Here is a 5,768-nt window from a genome sequence, read left to right as displayed (position 1 = left end):
TGAAGCACAGCTGAGCTAGCTACTTCACGCCGAGTCACACTTCGTCGCTGTGTTAGCGGTTCTATGTGCCTCACCCGTCACTGTTGTCGCAAACCTCATGTGGACGGAGTGTTTTGGCAAACTGTCAACAGTACTGCCCATTGGCTTATTTCATTACCACACTGGTTGTGCTGGTGCCCACTGCGTATATGTGACTTGCAAAAACTTAAAAAAAAAATTAGCCTTCCAGCGACTAAATAATCAATGCACTGCCCTTTATTGATTCGCAATAGAAGACAGCAGTCATTAGTATGATGTACAAGAATCTTCCAGGTGTTGTTCCTTCATATACTTTTTCTACATTCATATAATGAGTTCCATACGCAAATTTTCTTACAAGGCTTTATGCCGGTGTAATATTTTACCCTTGTGTATACTCTTTCGTAAAGTAATGTATGATGAAGAAATATAGCGCTATGACTAGTCCTAGGTCGTTGTCACCATGTAAAAACAATTGCATTAGAAATTACAAACGACGTCGTTTATGAGCTAAAGAAGACAACAGCTAGCCTTGTTGATTACAGACGGTATACTAACGGCAGTTTGCGATCTTGAACCGTGTGGCTGGCTGTGGTTAGGATGTAAACAATAAGTTTATTTCAACTAGCAAGCTGCTGCACGCACACATTTTGAGGTGGTTCTATAATGAAGCTAATAAACTTTGCCTTATTGGCGTCTTGCTTAAAAACAAAATGTGGGGGTGCAGCAACGTGTAGTCAGTCGTCAGTTTTTCTGCAATCATAATATCGTCTGGCGAAAGGGCGGTCATTTTCTAATCTTGCGGAAGTGTTACAGCATCAAGGAACCGTGCAGGATTTGAGGAAGAATATTGTTAGGCATAAATGTCTCCACATACGAAAAATGAATTGACCAACATATACTACCTCCCCGTTCAGGATTTTGCGGAGATGTTTTTAATGTATCAACAGAGTGGCTGGCTCACCCAAGATTTTTGTAAGCGGTCAGCCGGTTACATTTCCCTGTGTTGTTATTTTAGCTCTTCTGTGTTTTGTTTTCACTCTGTTTTACTTTCTATATCTTTCTTGATCTTCCCTCCTCACTGGTTTTAGTGCATGTGAGATTGCCTGTCCGATAGGGAGATTTTCTGGTCATTTCGAGGGCACGTTTGTACGACAGATTTAGTTCTTATCCACATTCGTTTGTTTCAATAAATGTCAGGGCGCTGATAACCTCGCTGTTGGGCGCCCATTAGATGCCAAAACACACACATACACCTTTCAGGAATATATAGAAGGGGTTCGTAACGCCGTTATGGCTTTGGAGCTTGAGTGATGAGGAAGCGATCGAAACTGCTGTATTCTGCAAGGGGCTAAGCTCGAAGACCGATCGCGCTTGATATTTTGCAATAAGCCCGTGACTTTTGCCGAATTACACAGATTAGTGCATCAGGTTGATTCGATTCGTTTCACCGGTACTAAGCGGGAAGGTGCGAGGTGCTTTTCACAAAAACCGAGAGTTGGACAGGGCGCGGAGAGTAGTCGAGATGCCACGTTGGTTAAAGCCAAGTGGTGTTTCCGATGCGGTGATCCTGGACTAATGGTGAGCCGGTGTCTTGCGCCACGTAACCAGCTTCTGACCAGCTGACACCGAAAGCGTGCGGGTGCGTTGAAGTTTAAATGTCCTATTTAATGCTGCAGCCGCATTCGACGTTCTGTAAATTCACTTTTGCCCCTTGTTTGTGCTGCAGTAAACCATGAATTCGTGTGTGCTGTAATTGATTCAGAAATTAGCCTTTAACTGCTTGATTATTACTTGTATATTTTCAGTCGCAGCAGTTGTGAGTTTCCTAGCCTAAAGCCGGTCTTGCTGGGAGGTCGTACTGCCAATGGGCAGGTGTTGCCTCTGACTGGTAGCTATGAGTTTTCTTGGCCCGTCCAATTCGAAATTGTCAAGCATTTTTGCGTTAATGGTCTTGTGTTGCGACTGGATTCAGTTTAGTAGTTTTATCATGAATTATGTGGGTAGGACGTTTTCTTTTAAATTTTACCCCAAAAAGAGCTACGAATTGAGCCAGTGTATTCCGGTCACAGGGAAAAACAGCGTTACTGTGCATGATGTAAGTGTAAGGTAGGTCATGTTTGTGATCCTGAGGTCAGTGATTCCGGTGTCAACCTGTGGTTGATTATAGGCTATTAAATAAGAAGTTGGTCTTTGAATCTGTGCCGCTGTCCGACTTGCACCACTGTTTCACCTGGTTTTCTGGTACTCGTTCTTGTTTCTATTCTCGATCATCGTCAGGCTTACCACGAGATCCCACTGACTGAAAATTCTAGACAACTGACAGCGTTTCGTCCGGATTGTATTATGTTCGAATTTGGCCGTGTACCATTTGGCTTATGGATTGGGGCTGCTGTTCTCTCCAGACTTCGGACATAATATTGGGGGATGTAAAATTTAAATGCCAGCCCGAGTGGCCGAGCGGTTCTAGGCGCTACAGCCTGGAACCGCGCGACCGGTACGGTCGCAGGTTCGAATCCTGCCTCGGGCATGGATGTGTCTGATGTTCTTAGGTTAGTTAGGTTTAAGTAGTTCTAAGTTCTAGGGGACTGATGACCTCAGAAGTTAAGTCCCGTAGTGCTCAGAGCCATTTGAACCATTTTTGTAACATTTAAATCTGGTTATTACTTATATGACATGCAATTTATAGTACTGCCTTCCAACGACATTTACAATACCTGGAGGAGGTTTTGAGCCACTTTCTTGCCACTTGTCTTACTGTAGAGCCTTCGAGAACTAATTTAGCTGAGCAGGAGTTTTCTTCCCCTGATCATTTGGTTTTTGCTGGCCGGATCCGAGAAGATCAAGAAAGGAGCACGTACTTACAGATATTTCCCCTACCTAAGACCAAAAAGGGCGTCACCCGGTCCATTATGATAGCGAACTTCTATCGACGAAAGTTCATCCCTAATTTTGCCCCGATAGTGGCCCCCCTTGAACCCGGTGCATAAGAAGAATCAGACATTTGAGTGCAGGGTGTCACAGCTGTCTCCCTGATTAACCCTCCAGTGCTAGCCATTTCTGACTACGTATATCTGTTTTGTCGTGCAGACCGACGGGTCAAAATTGGGTATCGCTGCGGTACTCTTCCCGGAAATCAGGGAGAACGTTGACCAATTGCGTGCGCTTCAAGGTCCCTTTCGCCAGTAGGACTTCAATATTATGTTTACGAGTGTGAGGCCCTGGTGGTAGTGTTCCCCCTCGAAAAGTTTGTTCGTCGTCGATCACCGTTAACTTTGTCTTGGAACGGACAACCAAGCCTTAAGTTGGGTACTCGCCGGCCAAGGAACACGGGACGAATTGTCCAGCGGGCCATGGCATTTCTGCGTTTCGATTTACCATCAGGCATATTAGGGGAACTGACAACGCTATGGCAGAAGCACTGAGTCGAATGTTCGAGCAGAGGTGCTGTCACCACAATAAGGAACAGGGAATAAGGGAACCAGCTTGGGTTGCTGAGGTACTAGGCATGGTCCATAAGTTATTTTGTAATTTGGAGCACCATCAAGACCAAGACCCTGCTCTGTCTAAGACTGAACAAAATTTATTAAGCGGCAAATCTTTGCCGCATATAACATGCAAAAGGGAATATTCTGTGATTAGAGCAAGCGGGATAAGCAGACCAAGATTTGTGTTACGGAAGACTTGGTTGCCGCAATTTTCCATGGCTTTCATAAGTCTGTGATTGGAGGGCATTTAGCAATCTGTTGGATCCTTGGCCGGGTTAGGGAATTTCTTAGTTGACCTTGCTTGTATCAAGATATATAGCATGTGGTGGGACAGTTCCATGAATGTAAAATTGCTAAACCCAGCTCCAATATACAATGAAGGCTTTCACGACCAGATGGCACTGTTGTTGATAATTCTTCCGGGTTATATGTCCGTGATCCTTGGAATTCTTCTATTCCTAACGTTTCGTCCAATACTGCGCTGGACATCCTCAGAGGTATAGCTGGTCCTGCTGAGTGCGACTACTCCTACGCATGCACCAATGGAAGAGATTATTGTGAATGTGGAAGCAGGGATTCGAACTCTCCCTAAGGCAACTGCTAATGCAATTCGTTTTGAAATCACAAGGGTCATACTCCATATTAAGCCATTGGAGAGCAATTTAACTAGGGAGGAGGGAAAGGCCCTCAGGGATTTAAATGCGGACGAAGGGATAGTTGTTCTTCCATCTGATAAAGGCAATGCCACTGTGGTGATGAACAAAGAGGACAACAGATGTAAGATTTTGGATCCATTAGTGGCGGGACGGGACATTACAATAAACTTAGAAGAGACCCGACGGCTGTTATTTTGAGGAAAACTAATACGTTGATAAAGTCTTCTGCTTCCATTCCACACAAGGATAAAAACGTTTTCCTAAGGAGTGAAGCTAAGAGTCCCAGACTTTATGGTTTACCTAAAGTTCACAAAATAAATCTCTCTCTGAGACCCATTGTTAGTGCGATCGATTCCCATACTTATCAAATATCTAGGTATCTAGGTACTCTTCTACAACCATACAGTGGTAAGACTGATTCTTATGTGAGGGATTCATTTTATTGGGAAATTGAAGCTCTAACCTTGGCTCCTGAAGACATTCTTGTTAGCTTTGATATTGTATCTCGGTTTATCACATAACGGAAGTTTTCCCTGAAGATTTGACCGTTCTGTTTAGACACTGTCTCACATCTAGCCAGTTTCAGTGGGATGAGGAGTTTTATGAGCAAGTGGATGGTGTTGCCATGGGTAACCCATTGAGCCCTGCGATTGCCAATTTTTACATGGAGAAATTTGAACAATTAGCGTTGAATAAAGCAAATAAGAAACCATGTTGTTGGTATCGTTATGTAGAAGACACATTCGTGGTTTGGACGCACGGTAAAAAAGCCTTAGACGAATTTTTTCATTATCTTAATAGCATAAACCCTAAAATTCAGTTTACCATTGAAGTGGAAAAAGACCAGGCTATTTCGTTTCTCGATGTGTTAGCCATGAGACAGACCGATGGCAGTCTAAAACATAAAGTGTTTCGGAACAGCACACATACTGATAGATACTTACATAAGAACTTCAATCATCACCCACAACAAAAAAAGATGTGTAATCAAAAGTTTAGTGGACAGGGCAAAACGGATTTGTACGACGGAACATCTGGATACGGAACTGAATCATCTGAAACAGGCCTTCGAAAAGAATGGGTACTCAAACAAAGAAATTAATAGAGTTTTAAGATCTAATTACAGCAGACCGAAGGACAAGCATGGTACACAGCAATGGAAGAATACGGTGTCTTTACCTTTCATTAGTAAGGTTACAGATCAATTCGGCAAAATTTTGCTGAAACATAAAGTGAAACCGGTATTCAAACCTACCAGCAAAATAGGACAAGTACTTCGTTCTGTTAAAGATAGAAGGCCACCATTATCGTCTAGCGGTGTGGATAAAATTCCGTGTACTTGTGCAAGGTCTACATTGGTACTACGAAAAGAAGTGGGAATACGAGGGTAAAGGAGCATAAAAGTCATTGCCGACTGGGAAAAATAGATAAATCGGCCGTTGCGGAACATGCACTTCAGTCAGGTGACCATGTAGTTAAGTTTTCTGAAACCACAGTTTTAAGTGCCACCTCGAACTATTATCCACGACTGTACAGGGAGGCTATTGGAATTTATAAACATGAAGATAATTTTAATAGAAAAGAAGAGGCCTTGAAATTAAGCGAG

The 5,768-nt window shown here is 43.2% G+C and overlaps 1 non-coding gene across 1 annotated transcript; it reads left to right on the top strand.

Annotated features, from left to right (window-relative positions):
* The first annotated feature begins 2,464 nt into the window (after window positions 1-2,464).
* On the top strand, window positions 2,465-2,548 carry Trnap-ugg. Its single transcript has one exon. It is a non-coding gene; the product is annotated as a tRNA-Pro (tRNA).
* The last annotated feature ends 3,220 nt before the right edge of the window (window positions 2,549-5,768 follow it).

This window comes from Schistocerca americana, chromosome 6, assembly GCF_021461395.2.
Source record: "Schistocerca americana isolate TAMUIC-IGC-003095 chromosome 6, iqSchAmer2.1, whole genome shotgun sequence".
NCBI classification, from domain to species: Eukaryota; Metazoa; Arthropoda; class Insecta; order Orthoptera; family Acrididae; genus Schistocerca; species Schistocerca americana.
Note: the sequence above shows the minus strand (reverse complement) of the source record. Positions and strands in the feature narration are given on the sequence as shown.